Below are 16,721 nucleotides of genomic sequence, written 5' to 3' on the forward strand. Positions count from 1 at the left end.
TTGGATTGATAAGTAGTTCTTACGAATTACACTGTATTGGTAAATAATTTCGTTTTTTCTTGCACATATAATACCCAGAGGTTTGTCTTTCTCTATCTAATTCATAGACTGTTAATGTACAAAAAATGACACTGGCTAACAAAAGCTTGCAATTAATAAGTATTTATCTATTAAAGTGGAAAGTAATAATTGTGCAATGAGTGTATCTATTTCAAATTGAAATGCGGTGATGAATTGCTGTTTAAGATATTTTCTTATCTTTTAATTGCCGGTGAAGTACGAGCAAGTTCCTGTTGGTGCATGTTTCGATTACCGTCGTGCTGATTATGAAATGCTCACCAACGAACTCTTATCTGTTGATTGGCGGTTTTTGGACTCAGACTGTGACCTGGATGACATGGTGGAATTGTTCGGCAGTGGAGTTCGTCGGATTATTGAGCTGCGTGTACCACTTCAGCGTCCTCCGTTGAAACCACCCTGGACGAATCGACATCTCCGCAAATTAAAGAGGCGAAGATGGTCAGCTCTTCGGAAATATAGGCGTTACCGTTCTCCACAGCTGAAACGTTGCTTCGTGTTTGCCAGTAACAAGTACACTAGCTACAATCGTCTTTCATACGCTCGATATGTTGACCGAGTTCAGAGGAATCTCCGGCTTCATCCAAAACGGTTGTGGTCCTTTGTGAAGTCTAAGCGGAAGGAAGATGGACTACCGACTGTCATGCGTTATGGGGATTCATCTGGGGAGACTGCTGCTGGAAAATGCAACCTTTTTGCGCGACACTTCAAGGCTGCCTTCTCGAGCGTTGATGTTACGCCCACACAAGTCGCTGAGGCAATCCGTGATACGCCATCGGATGTAATCGATTTCGGTGTATTTGATGTTACTGAAGAACACGTTCTTGGTGCATTCCGAAAGTTGAAATATTCCACATCACCCGGACCAGATGGCATCCCGTCATCGCTATTGAAAAGGTGTTCCGCTGCTTTTATGATGCCGCTGATGAAGCTGTTTAATCGCTCGCTACAACAAGGAACCTTTCCGGCTGGTTGGAAAACCTCCTTTCTTTCACCTGTTTTCAAGAAGGGCGACAAGCGTGATATTGCCAACTACAGAGGTATAACATCTTTAGCCGCATGCTCGAAACTATTTGAGATTATAGTGAAAAACGTTCTTTTTGAATCATGTAAGAACTACATATCTACGGCACAACATGGTTTTTTTCCCGAAACGGTCAGTAGCTACTAATCTCGTCGAATTCACTTCACTTTGTATTCGTTCAATGGATGCTGGAAAACAAGTGGACGCGATTTATACGGATTTCAAGTCGGCGTTTGATCGCGAGAACCATAGCATGCTGCTCAATAAGCTAGGAAACTGGGAATGTCAGATGGAATTGTCAGATGGTTTGACTCGTATTTATCTGGCCGGTCTATGAAAGTGCGTATCGGGTTGACTCATTCGGATTCTATTTCCATTCCCTCTGCAGTGCCCCAAGGAAGCAATCTTGGACCACTATTATTTTCGCTTTTTATCAACGACGTAGCATTTGTACTGCCCCGCGACGAACGTATTTTCTATGCGGACGACGTGAAGATTTTCATCGTGATCACCTGTATTGAAGACTGCGTTAGACTACAGGAAGCGTTAAGCTCTTTTGATTGCTGCAGTAATCGAAATGGTTTAGAACTTTGCGTGGAAAATGCTTTGCAATTACTTTTTGCAGGAAACGGAATCCTATCCATTTTGACTATTCATTATCAGGTGAAACGCTGGAACGCAAAAAGGAAATCAAGGATCTTGGAGTGATACTGGATACAGAGATGACTTTCAGGCCGCATTACGATGATGTGTTTTCTAGAGCGAATAAACAGCTGGGCTTCATTTTCAAGATTGCTGATGGGTTTTGAGATCCTTTGTGCCTTAAATCTCTATACTGTGCTTTAGTTCGCTCCATCTTGGAATCGGCAGTAGTAGTTTGGTGCCCGTATAGTCAGAATTGGATTGACCGTTTTGAAGCTGTGCAACGTAAATTTTTGCGATTAGCTCTTCGGAGCCTGCCCTGGCATGACGCTGTTCATCTTCCGCCGTATGAGCACCGGTGTATGCTTTTGAGGCTGGATACTTTAGCGAAAAGGAGGTCGTCAATGCAATCCAGCTTCATAGGAAAGCTTTTGAATGGCGAGATTGATGCTCCATCTTTACTGTCCGAGCTTCCAATATATGTTCCAGAAAGACCTCTACGACGCCGCAATTTTCTCTACTTGGATCCTCGTAACAGCCGATATGGACAGCATGATCCCATTAGGTTTATGATTGTAAACTTTAATAATGTATTTGAACAATTTGATTTTAATTGATGTGCTTCGTACGATTTTTTGTTTTATAATGTTAGCTTTAATTAATTTGTATTTGGAGGAGGTATACGACTGGGAGGAAATGTTGAACTTTGTGGCTTTCTCAGTCTAAGAGCATTGAAACAGCTAGTTTGGCATAGCCCGACGTTTCGGTCCCGTGTATTGGACCTTTTTCAAGGGATAACTAAAAATGATATGCAACATTAGAACAGAGACACATTACAAACATACACTAAACATACGCAGTCAACCGTCTCTCGTTATGCGGTTTCTGAATGCAGTTTGAGAGTTGGAGCTTCTTGTAATGCCCTAATTTGTACAAAGAAATGTTATTAAAAATGCTTAAATTATCAAACTGACTATCTACATGGTAACAATTATCATCGACTCACATTTAACATAAAACACATAAATTTTTCTTTGATCTTTTTGAGACAACTTGCACTGCACACTACAGATAACAGCGAGCGACATACATCTATCTAACATTAACTGTAGGTTTGAATCATGGCGGTTATCATTTGATCGGCTATTCGGTATGATTGGTAGAGTCGACTGCTAAATGCTGTGTATTACGGCGGGATTGTTTTCGGCCAGTGAGTGTGCTTTTCACTGTGTGTAGAATCCCTGCGTAAGTAGTGTGCAAGCTATCTACATCTGTACGGAAATTTACTGTGTGTGGTGTGTTCTGGATATGACACATTTCTAACATTGGTAAGGCTGTGGATCGGAATGTACGATCGACTATTTTCGTGCCTTCCAAGTTAAAAGTGTGTTGTTCCTCAATCATGTGTTTGATCAATACAGTTTTTGCTTGTTCTACATCAATGTTGGTTTGTGTTAGTTTGTTTATATTGGATCTATGACCACTTAATCGCTTTTTGAGCTGGTTGGTGGTCATGCCAATATAAACCCTATCGCAGTCTGTACAGGGAATGCTGTAAACAATGTTATTTTGATCTAGCTGAGGGACTGGGTCTTTGACTGGTCTTAGAAAAGTTTTGACACTCTTTTCTGTTTTAGTGGCGATTTTAACTAACGAGTACCGTAATCCGGGGTAACATTGATCAGAATTTTCCATCTTTCTTGAATAATTCTCTTGTTAAAGCAAACGTTACATGTTTTATATTTTTAAAACAAATACTGGCCCTCTGAGTATGTGTTAAGCTACTCGAAAAAGTATTGTAAAACTTTAAAACATGTTTAGGCTCAGTGTACCAGTTATGGCTATAGTACCTCAAATTCGCCATAGTTGATTTTCAACCTTTAAAGATACAAATCAAAAAGAAAAAAAAATCGTGAACAACAGATCACGATCACAAAAGATGATTGCAATCATTCAAACTTCACAATTTGCTCAAATTAGGGTAGAAATAAATCATTTTCCTTAACTTTTCGGCCACCTTGCACCCTATTTCGCCATAGTGTACCAGTTATGACAACTCCCATAAGGAATGCATGTAAATAGTGCGAAGTGGAACCCAAATTAACAAATTTGTCCATAACTGGTACAGGGTTCCTATCATTGGCACACGCCGTAATAAATACTAAAAGTAGTTTTGGCTCCGTTTTTATATTTTTCCTGTAAAGTATGGAAACTAATCAATCATTTGGCTTGTTGTTTACATTCGTCGGTCTTCTTCTTATTTTTGTAGAAATAGTTTTTCTTAGGTGGTGCGATAACTGGTACAGGCACCCTAAATAAGTTTTTTAATCTAATTTTTTATTCTGTTGATTTGGGGTAACATTGATCATGTCAGTGATCAATGTTCATTTGTGTTGAAAATACGCTTACTTCCTAAATTCAGGGTCGCTGATTTCGAATATGTTGTCCAAACTCTTACAAATTATGTACTTTTTAAGTTATTTTAGGATTAAAATCCTCTAAACCACGAATAACGCCTAAAGGTAGGCAATGGCTTAAGGAATTGGTAGCCGACTTTTAATAAATCGTATATTTTACTGAAAAATAGCATTTTCATAAAAATTTCGTTTATTAAATCCAACTCTAGAATATAATATTGAAGTAATACAGTGATTTCGAACCACATATTGTATCAAGTATTCACGCCAAGCATGAATGTTTGACAATGTATCTCATTGCGCTACGAAACACAGTTATGGAAAAATCAATTTAATTCAATGTTTATGAAATTCAAATTCAATTTTCATAAATTGCATGTCATTTAATAGCTAAATGATAGCAGATTACGATATATCATTCCATAGCAAAAACTGATTCAATGTAAAATGCTTGTTTGAACATTTCATGAGGTGGGTCAAGCCGATCAATGTTACCCCGCTGATCAATGATACCCCGGATTACGGTAATCGTTTTTCAGGATTCCGATGATCGACGGTGTTAGTGTTGGGATGTTTGGAAGCGATTTGTATGTTGCGGCGGTTGCTTGGACTTCGGTTGGAGGAACTTCTGATGTGTTTATGTTGGCTGGTGGCGGTGGAATTGGAGGCGGTGGCGGTGGTTGCGGTTCGAGCGTTGGGTGGTGGTTGGCAGGTGGCTGAGGGGATTGTTGTGGTTCTGCTTCGGCGTGAAATGAGCTGTGAGCTGTGTTTGGTGTTACTGCAATTCGTGTACGATTCATCAATCGGTTTATGAGGGAAGATGGGTAGTTATTTTGCCGCAGATTCTGGAAGATGATGTGTTTCTACTGTTCAATGGGCATGCTGGTAGTCAGTTGTGTTACACGTTTGATGAAGTTGGTGGCTACGTTCAGCTTCATGTTTGTTGGATGGTATGAATGGTAGTTCAGCAGGCGACCAGACGAAATTGCCTTCGAATACCACCTGGTTTGGAGCGTGTGATCATCGGTGTTGTGGATGACTAGCGTGTCGAGGAAAGGGAGGGCGCCTTCCTTCTCCAATTCCATGGTAAACTGTAGGTGTGGGTCGTATTGGTTGAAGATTCCCAGGATGTGCTCGACCTGGGATTCGTGTAGGACGAGGAACAGGTCGTCTACGTACTTTTTTATCACCGGAGGGGTGAATCCTATTCTATTGATGACCGTCCCGAGCACATCCTCCATAACGTAGTCTGCAAGTATCGGCGACAGGGGACTACCCATGGCAGTTCCAAACGTCTGCTGGTAGTATTTGTCTCTGAACTTAAAGTAGATGTTGTCCAGACATAGTTCAATCATTTCTAAAACGGATCCAAATTGATATCTGTTCCCTTTTTTATATCTGTCCATCGAAAAATGATACTGCGAATGATGAGGTTCTTTGGAATGTTGGTGAAAAGGGAGACCACGTCAAAAGAGACGAAGACATGCTCTGTGATAATATTTTATTGTACTTGTTTTAACGTGTTATTTGTGTGAAAAGATGCGGGTTTTTATGCCTGATCGAGGCTTTTCCCAGCCACACTTCATTAAGACCCGAGTAGGTCAGATGAAGATATATAATAAATAAATAAATATAAATATAATAATTTCTGTTTTTTTTTAAGTTGTTCAATAGTTTTGGTATTATTGGTTTTATAATTTTTATCGGAATTCAAAATATCGTTTTTCTGTCAATTTCTGATCACTTTTTCTGTCTTCCAATTACACTTTTGTCTATTAATTCTTTTGCCCTATTCGACCTTTTGTCCACTCGACCTTTTGTCCATTCGACCTTCTGTCCAATTTGACCTTTTGTCCTTCGACATCCTAACTAACACCCAAAAGCTGGTCTCCGGGATTGGAGTCTGATACGTGGATACTCTGCGGTCGAGCTCAACTTTTAAATGGGGCAGTTGTTTGCGCGGAATTATATCTAGGGTGACTGTAAGTGATCGGCCCTGGCCCGGGTCCAGTGAAAAAGGCCTCTTGATTCGCTAGCGAGTTGTAGGTTGTAACCCACCCGATCAGAAAAGCATAGCAAAAACATGACATAATAACATCAACCGTTACTATCTATATTAACTTTTGTTAGAATTAGACATGTATATTTGTTGGAATCGGTCTGAAAACGAGTTTGTTATATATCATATTTATAACAAAATCAGTTACAACAATTTGAAATGAAGACCAACAATTGAAAAGGCCGCATCAACATTTTGTAAACAAACTTGTTTCTGTCAACCTAGGGCCTTGTAAACTCCACCCACACACCTCACCTCCACTAACAGAAAGCGTAAACATCAAGCTTTTTGTTAGTGGTGGTGAGACGTGCGGGTGGATCTTAGAAGGCCCTAAGTCGACTGAAACGTGTTTGTTTACGCAATGTTTATGAGGCCTTTCCAATTGTTGGTCTTGAAATGTGTTTTGAATACCTTTATATCAGCTTTATAACATATAATATTTTTGAGTTTAGCTAGTAAGTTAATCTGCTGTTAAGAAAATACACAGTTTTTGGCATGCTTTAACATATAAACTACAATGCCCCGTGGATTTGTTGAAAAAATATGTGTTGTACATTTACCTCTCGAGAATTCCTCCAGAGATTCGAAAACGGATTTCTTTATGGAATTCTGTACAAATTTCTCCAACAAAAGCATCAGGAATTCCTTCAAAGATTCTTTCTTGTATATTTGCAACTGTTACATCACGATATTTTGTGAAAAAAACTCCTAATTACTTATTTAGGTATACGTTCATGGATTCTACGGGTTTCTCCAAGTATTCAATCAAATATTATTCCATGAATCTCTTCAAAAATTGCTCACAGCCCATCATCAGAAATTTCTCAAAGGTTTCTGCAGAAATTCTTCCTGGACTTCCTTGTACATTTACGTGCCTGACGATATACAAATGCAAAATGGTCATTGGAAGAGAAAGCTCGTGATTTTAACTGTGGAATTCATAATAAAACACGAAGCTGGCACGTTATACCAGTTTCTTTAGAAATTCTTGCAGCCAATTTCTATGGAAACTTTAGAAACTCCCCCAAGGATTCTTTCTGGAAATTTCTTCCAGGTATTCTTCCAGTTGTTCCTCCAAAGTTTACTTTAGAAACGCCTACTGTGGCAACTTCTTCAAGTATTATTACAGGAACTCTTCCAAGGAATTCCTGAGGAATACCTCTACCTCTACGGATTCCTTTAGGAACTCTTCCAAGAATTCATTCACAAATTCTTCAAAAAAAAATCCTTCAGGTATTGCTCCAGGCCTTCTTCCGGGATTCTTCCAAGGTTTCTTTTATATAAACCCTAATGGATTGTTTTGGAATTTTTTTTTTTCAAGGATTTCATAGGAAATATCTTCAAATATTTCTTCAAAAATTCCGTCAGCAGGATTGCAGCAGTAATTCCTCTAAGTTATCCTCCAGAAACTCTTCAAAGGCTTCTCTCAAAGATTCTTACAAGGGTTTTGTGTGAGCCAGTAGTAAATAATTTATTTGAGGGTAACTCTAGCATTTTCTGTTGCATATATCACTATAACCTAAGTAAAGCTTTTTGTCGCAAAGATTATCTGTGTATGCCCATCGAAGTGGCTATCTTAAATAGTAACTAGGTCGGTAGTACACTACTGCTGCTACCAGTACTGCTCCGTTCGACCAAAAGAAATGCAGTTTTTCTGTTCGAGTAAGTAAATAAAGTGTTTATTTCATCCACGAAACGAAGTGTTTTTATATAGCGACCGACTTCCGGAACGTGAAAATAGATTTCTTCAACGATTGCTCCAAATATTAGGGGAATGTGGGGAAATATGCACCTCTAAGCATACGTGGCCCTACAACCAAAATTAAGATGATGTTATGAAGAGACGAACCAGCCAAAGGCTGAAAGTCTCTGAAACAAAGACAAATCAATCAATCAATGATTTTATGGGTGTCTTGCGGTTTTGAAAGTTAGTTTACTTATTTCACTAAAAGACGCAAACTTTTGGTCCGCGTAGGGGAACTGGGGGTAAGACGCCCACGTTAAGGAAGAGTCCAATTTTAATCACGAAACACTTTATAATACACATTTTTTTTGGCACTAACATGAAGCACCAACATGTTTCCTTCCAAATGGAAGAAACCATAAACCAGTTTTATGTTTTACCACTGAAAAATTCAAATTTGAAAAAAAGTTTGATTTTAAGAATTTTAGTTTTAATGCGGGGTAAAACGCGCCATTAGCCACAGCTAACGCCAGGATGCCAAATTGTGTACATATACTTGCGCGCCTGGTTTATTGTCAACTGTTATTGTTCGTGAAGGGTATTCAGTCATTACATAATTAATTATGGATCACCTGTAATTATGGGTCAATTCCATGTAAACGTCATAGTGAGCTATTTTATCAATAATTACCGTAAAACGGGGTATCTTTGATAATGCGGGTAACTTTGATAGTTCGGCAGGCATTGTGTAATTTATCTTATAACTATGATTTCTTCAACCAGTTAAGAAAAAGGTAAATGTAAATCAATTCTGTACATATGAAAGTTCATCTTAGACGTATTTTCATTAAAATCTAGTTTATATACAACTTTTTGGACAAAAAATAAAAATTGTCGATGTTTTTGTCATTTATCAACCCCTTCAAACAATCTGCTAGACGACTTCGTTACAACTATTTTTTCTATGAATGGACTCTTATTCTCGATAGATTTATCATAGTAGATTCCAAATCAGGCCTTGAATCTCTTAACGAAGTGTGTTTTTACGAATTGGAAGCAATTTTGTAATTTGGGATATTAATTTCCATACATTGATAAACGCCTAAAAGTATGCAATGTCCTTGTAATTTCATGTAGATAAATCTGTGTTGCTCAAAATTTATTAATAAAACATTTAAAAACTACCAAAAAAAAAGAAAACTAACCATGGATAGCATGTAATCATATGTTGATGTACCGTTAAGCATTTATTATTATAAAGATAATGATTTTTGATAGCTAAATTTATTGTGTTTTGCAATCAATACTCCACAAACTCATTTTTATATGTAGAATTTAGTAAAAAATCAATGTTTTGATATAAAAATTCTATCTAATATATTCCACATGCCTTCTCTCATCATGTTCATACTCCTAAGATTTCAATCTGTGATTATTTTTTGAGATTTGATGTGTTTTTAGGGCATTATCAAAGTAACCCCAAAATGAAAATCTGATTTTCGGTTATATGAAAAACTAAAAGTTATCCAAAATATTTCAGATTGTCGAATCTTTTAATTGCAATTGATAACTGATACCCCAGTACAGTGGTTTTTCGGTTTTATCACGGTCAAAAAAAATTTTACCGTGATATAAACGAAACCGTGAATTTGGTGAAACGAGAAAAAAATGTAATTTTTTCATTCAAAATCGTTCAGCTGTAATATATATGAGTCGTAGTTTACATTTTTTAACAGTTTTGGTGGACTGGGCAATGCAGTATTGATTTTATTTTGATTTCGGAATGTTTTAGAACAAGTGTGATAAAAACGAAACGGAAATCGTGATAAAATCGAATAGAAAAGCGTGAATTCGGGCGAGTAGTGATTAAAACGACTAGTGATAAAACCGAAACGCCACTGTACTTGTTTTAAAAATATAAAACTCGGGGAAATGCTGTTGCATGTAAAAATATTGAGAAAATTCGCTGAAAAACTATCAAAGTTACCCCATTTTACGGTACTACAAAATGACGCATGGCTGTGTGATTAGTGAACTTATTAATAGCAAAAATGTGCTGTTGATTGGTTCCAACTTGTGTTCTACATAATTTGTGCCAGAATTTGGATCTAAATGGCTATTTAATGTAAATAACTAGGGGTGGGCATTTTACCTCACACAAACCTCAGAAGTTTGGACCCTTGTAAAGAAGTTGTAAGGGTCAAATTCGATACTTTTTCCGCTTGGTACACAAACAATGGGAGTGTGCAAAACAGTTTGTGGGGATAGCGAGAAAAAATTCTTTTAAATGATGTAAAAAAGTGCAAACATTTGGCAGGCTAAAATTACATGAAAAGTAACCAAAATCTTTTTTCGAAGTTTTTGTACAATTTTTGTAGTAAAAATATGTAAACTCAAATATCAAAAAGCATTTTTATTCTTATTTTAGCGTTTGCAATAGAAAAAAGTACTGAAACTAACGTGGTTTGCCTAAAACAAGGGTGGCGCAACTTGCCCCCTATGGGCGTTATGGCCGCAGTTCCCCTAATATCAATTTACCGAATCAAATTAACAATTTAAAAATGATTTAAAGAAAAACTGTTGGGGGCAAAACGCACCTTGAGATCTGAGGTGTGCGGACTCAACTATTTTGGTCATTCAATTTGAGCACGTACGTTTTCTTCCAGTGCTCCCGGTTATTGAGTTGCTTATCTCTATGGAGATTTATTTCAAAGTGCACGCATAAACTACTCCACACAAAGTTTTAAACAGATAAATAACAGCAAAAGTTACAATCAAACAGAATCAAACGTATATATTCAGCTGATTTGGTCCTATATGGGCTTGGAAGAATTATTTGCAAACATTGGACAAGTTTTACACATTTTTTTTCAAATAAATAAACGTTAGAAGAACATTTTCGTATCCGGCAAAGTTTGTTTCATTTAACGTTTCACTTGTTTTAGCGTGACTAAGCAAACCGAACTTGTATCCAGGCACACTCTGATCATTTTGGAGGTTTGGCAGCAGCCTGGCTGCTGTCAAATTTCAGTCCGCAATCCTCAGCTTGAGATCAGAGTTGATGTACACGTTCTGTAGTCCGGTGTACGGGAGCCACATGGCAAGCGAGCTCCCAGGAGCTCAGTACATTTTGAGACTGAAAGTTGTGTGCCTCATTTTTCTCAAGGTGTGTCTCATGCGCTGATTAAATTAGAAAATTTCACGACAAAAACTTCCTAAAGCATTGAGAATTGAAACCTTAACCTTTGCATTGAGAGTCCCTAGTCGTATCGAATAGACCAACCAGACACTTTTGAGCTGTGTACGGAAAAAAGTTGTTGAGGTTCTTCGTTACCAAGAAGTTGTTTTACACCTTAGATACCAACAGCTCACGCAGCGCATGAGACGAGCTCCCCGGGAGCTAGGCGCTTAGTTCGCACCGACCAAATTTTCGTGAGCCTCCTAGCAGCGCAGCACACTGCGATTTTGAAGAGCTGGGAGACAATTTGGTAGGAGGCTCGCTGTCACATTTATGTACACATGAGCAATGAGAAACTCTGCTTGAGATAGGGCAATACGATCTCTGGCATTTCCCGCTTTGAATTCTAATAAAATACCACGCGGCTCCATCTTACCATTTACGGCAGCAAATGGAAGGTGTAGGAGATGGATGGTAGTTAATGGGTTGATTCCATATAGGGTAAACAGGTATAATATGCCCCCTCCCAAAGGAAAAATGGAAATATCTCTGCACTCGTCACCGTAGTATACTCAACCAATGCATTTATTAATTGAGTAAAATGTTAGCTTTTATCCGATAATAACCTTTTGCACGAAATAACAGCTTTTATTCCATAATAACGTGTTTTCTAAAATCAACAAAATCATAAACTCACAAAAACGTCGAGACTAAACGGTATAATATACTCCGCAACAACGGACTAGTATGCCCCTCTGCAGCGGGGAATCACGCTCCAAAACAACGGGGTTATATGCCCCGTACTACATATAACATGATTTAAAGATTAAACTTGGATTTAGATACTTGGACACCATTCTGATATTTCTTTTTTCAATTTTCTGGGAAGATTTCCATCAATGCTCCGTTAATAACAACACGTGTGCATGCATTGAGTACAGTGTCTACTATAATGTCTCTCCCACAAATGAAAAGATGAATAAAGTTAACAGAATAGAAAATCATTCGCCAAAATCACAACGATTTAAGGATGAATTCATCTCAATTTTGCCTCCCGTTTGTATCTATTGCTTTTTTTGTAACATTCCCGCACAAAACATCGTGACCTGGAAGGTTTCTCATTTTCCAAGATGCACAGCAGCACGCGATTCGACAATTTCATTGAATACAAAAGCACATTTCATGGAGCTCCCGAAAAAATCTAATCCATTTCATTCGTGCTCTCTGCAGGGAAGAAAATTACCACACAGAAAAAAGAGGAAAATACGAGATCGTGCTTATGAAATGTTTGGAGGGTTTCGTGCTTCTGCCGTTTCGATTAAATTGTATCTTTGCTCGCAAGCGTTGTTTCTTTTTTTGAAGGCGAAGTGGCGTGCTCTTCGAAGTAAGGGAAAAACTCCATTATCACACATCAAAACATGTGAAATTTCCAGCGATAACACGAACTAGAAGAAAGCTTTGTCAGAGAGACCAAGCAGTTGAAATTATGGTACACAATAAATCACGGTAGCAGAGCACATTCATCTCTTCGCCACGCGTACTAATTTGGGGGAGTGGGTATCCCTTCGGAACGGTCTTTATGGATTCCATCGGTCTTTATGGATTCCATCGGGTTGGTTTCAGATTTATTGCAACCTCGAATTTGTCTCGTTGCTTGCATGTTTTGCGTATATGACGGCCTTTTGATGAACCGATACATATTGATTTTCTTGTGGTTGTGGTGAAGGAGAAACAGGAACATTTATGGATGTGATTTATTTTGTTTCTATGTAAAATGAATGTGAAAGTTGGTTTGTTAAATTAATGATCGATTGTACAGGAAAATAGATTGGAGAATAAGGAATAAAAGGTGCAATATAGGAAAAAATGTTGGAGAAAAATGAAGATGCGTCTCTGATCACTTCTATTCAACGCTAGCTTTAAAACTATGAAAAAGAGAAAAAATTTTAAAAGATACGGTAGCGAAATATCATTAATATTCGGCCTTCGGCGCCCACTGTGAAGCGACATGGCTTTCCTTTTCGTGGAAAGTCGTCGCCCGGAAAGCGGTTGAAAGGAAATTTTCAATCTTCCATTCTTGCTGGGGAACGCCTTTCTGTTCAAGAGCACTGTATCGTTGCATGGTATCTACCTTCATAACTAGGACTGCACTGTGCCCACAGAATTCAGCACAGTATGGATGATGTCCTATTGTTTTCCTAGTGGAAATTTATTACCGTTTCCAGCGTCTTACCAGACTTCTTCTAGCGAAACGCATGTTCCAGAGTAAAGAAGAAGAAAAAGCAGTCCGACCAGCGCGGCAGGTATTTCCATTGTCTGCTAAACATGGATATTAATTTTACTACTGGGACCGATAATGAAATTTTTCAACCTTAAGCTATGGCAAAAGTGAAATTCAATAAAAGCACAGTTTCGACAATGCACAGTGTGTATGAAAATATGAAATAGAGAACATCCTGGATTGGAAATTATCTTGCTGTAAAAATACCCTCCATTATGAACTTATTTATTTGTCCAACAAGGATCGAGCCCGCTTCTTGGTTCGTATTCTAAGTAATTCCACATTTATTAACAGAGAGCTTTCTTTTAAAATTGATTATAATGAATATAGGTACCTAAGGAAGACAAGAATATTTCCTTCGCAAACGAATCCCGAATCGACCAGTTATCGAATTTTTCATACCCAGCATAATCTTGCTGATTGTAGACTGTTGTAGAAATTTTAAATACCTACGCTAAAGATTGACTGCAATTTCAATTTTAAAACAATATCCAAAAAAGTTTCTTCTAGCTGTTATAGCAAACTATCTAACGAAGCATATAATACCAACTGTGTTTATGTTAAAAGTTAAGTGTCCGTGAAAAGAACAGTAGATGTTTTACTCGGATTAACCGAAAGACCCTATTTGCGACACCACCCCTCAACTATTTGAAGAGCGGTGTGCATCAGGTCGAAAGGGTGCTGATGTACATATACCAACTAACAATGTTAGGTAGCCTTTGGCAAAACCATAAGGTGGAAAACCGCTGTTAATGTTACGTTGTCCAAAGCAACCTCGATAACTAAAAACACATCCAAAACAAGATTGTTTTTATGTAAATGCTTTCTCGATATCATAAACAACTTTGTGTAAAAAAATTCCAAAGAAATTTCCATATTGGTAACCATGTTGGTTAACATGAAGAGGCACGTTGGCCATATGAGCACCACGGATGTGATGATCCACAAGCTCAGATCAGAGTTCCACCAAGGGGTTCAGAGACCACAGAAGGCAAGCTCTCATGATGAAGCCGTTGTAGTATCAACGGCATCATCTAGATCACTTGGAGTGTCAATGTATGGTGAGTATCCATGACATTCGGCCGCAATCTAATTAGTCATGAGATCCCAGTTGGTTGACCGGGGATTTCTAAAACGCAATGTTTGCGAACTAACATTCACATGATCAAAAAAGATGTAGCGATGGTCAGATAAAGATTCTTCATCTGACACATGCCAATTCGTCAACTCTTGACTAATTCTGGTAGAGCACAGCATTATATCCAACAATTTCTCTCTGGCAGATACCATGAAGGTTGGGCGCTGGCCTATGTAAACAGGTTGAGGTTTCCTCAATTGAAATAGTACCTACATCTCTAGTAGCTATTTCAGAGATAAGTGTAGCAACGATTGCGTTGTTGACAAGCACACACGTTCGAGGCATAACACGCGAGTTTTCCATTTAACTTTACTGAACACCGGATTCATGAAGTTTCCAATACAGAAATTCGCCTTACGAAAGTAAGGTTCTTGGACTAAAATTACTTGGGATGCACCATTTTGAAAAACACTACACGCCGTCTTCAGCCAGAGACTGTACAGACAGAACATATCTTAAACTAGACAACGGACAGGGATAACATATATGATACTCAGTAGTGGTCCAAAGAATACTTTTTCGTTTGGCGATAAGTTTTCTCCGACTGGAATGGGAATCGAACCCACACACAGATTGCAATTAGCTTATACGATTGGCACCGCTTACTATACGGCTACGAAGCCCACATGACTCATGTGACATGAGCCTTTAGGCTAAGACTGATTGCTGCTATTCTTTTATGCTAATGATTGATCTAAGCTATCCTAATAGTAGTAATTATCCAAACTAGGCAAAATTAAACTCCTTTTAATTAAATACAGCACAAAAAAATAACAGCAGTATAAAATCAGATCGATATCAATTGGAAAAGTCAAAGGCTAGGATACATAGAATACACTGTGTACATTTCATAATGATATCTCAATACTTTGAAGCAGTACCAAAAACAATAATCATCGATTAAAATCTGTTTCCATGCCTTCATATTATTAAGAGGATGTTATCTGCGTAATATGTGAATTATATAGGTAATAACATCTGCATAGGATAATGTGACAAACGTAAATCAAGAAGCTGGGTTACTCAATCATTGAATCAATCAGGGAATCCCGCATAGTTAAAAATTGTTATATCCAGGTCGCTGTAACAAAATGACCTCCATCGCTTTCAACACAATTCTCCATGGGATTGTAAAATTACAGGTTGTCTGCAGTATGGAGCTTGCTTACAACTGTGTGTACAATAAATCCTGTTATGTAAAATCAAACGAAAGGAAATGGAAATTTAAATGTTCTAATATTTACGTCACGTGTAGTTTTCAGAATTTCTCTCTGTGCAGGAAATTTCATTTCCCGGGAAATCCATCCCGGGATTGGAAGCCCTAGTCGGATTGCAACCTTAAAAAGTTTACGTTCGCAAAATGCAGTGAACAATGTGGGCTGATCTGGTCGAGAGTGAACTACATAATTAAAAAATGTTACATCGAGTAAACTGTAACAAAATAACCTTCATTGCTTTCAACACAATTCTCCATCGGAATGTAATATTATAGGTGTCCTACAGTATGGATCTTGGTTACAACTTTGTGTGCAATAAATTCTTTCATGTAAATTTAAACGTTCTATTATTTACGTCAATTGTACTTTTCAAAATTTCTTTCTGCGTAGCGAACCAATTTTAGCTTTGTAACGATTTAATTATTACTTTATATAAAAGAATGATTCTGTAACAGTTAAATAATGAGGTTTACACGTCATGTAAACTTCATTTTAGTCATGTCAATTTCGTGTTTTGATGGTTAACATGATATATCATGTAAATTTGCGTTATATGTCATGTAAACAGTCTGAGTCATGCTGAATTACATGAAATATAATGAAAGATTACATGATATTTTATGTCATTTACATGATATGTCTTGTGAATTTCTGTGATATCCCACGCTTCAATCATGTGCATCACATGTCACAGAATTTTACACTCTTTTTTTATCTACACAGTAAAAAAATGTTACAGCATATCACCTGTAACAAAAGGACCCCGTCATTACGCACACATTTTTTCCATCTGTTTATAAATTTACAGCTTGCTCTCAGTATGAAGCTTGTATTCATCATTCCATACAAGAAATTCTTTGATGTAAAATTCAGTGAAATAAAATAGAAGTTTATATGCAATTTTTTTACATCGAGTGTAATTTTCAGAAATTTTTGCTGTGTATGTACCATGGAAATTCTGAAAATATGTAATAGCAAACAATGAAATTATGTTGTTTCGAGG

At 37.6% G+C, this 16,721-nt stretch overlaps 1 protein-coding gene across 11 annotated transcripts in view; it reads right to left on the reverse strand.

The window, feature by feature from the left end:
• LOC109428281 (lachesin) overlaps positions 1-16,721 on the reverse strand; it is a 107,597-nt gene that overhangs the window by 73,029 nt on the left and 17,847 nt on the right. The window lies entirely within an intron of this gene.

This window comes from Aedes albopictus, chromosome 2, assembly GCF_035046485.1.
Source record: "Aedes albopictus strain Foshan chromosome 2, AalbF5, whole genome shotgun sequence".
Classification (NCBI taxonomy): domain Eukaryota; kingdom Metazoa; phylum Arthropoda; class Insecta; order Diptera; family Culicidae; genus Aedes; species Aedes albopictus.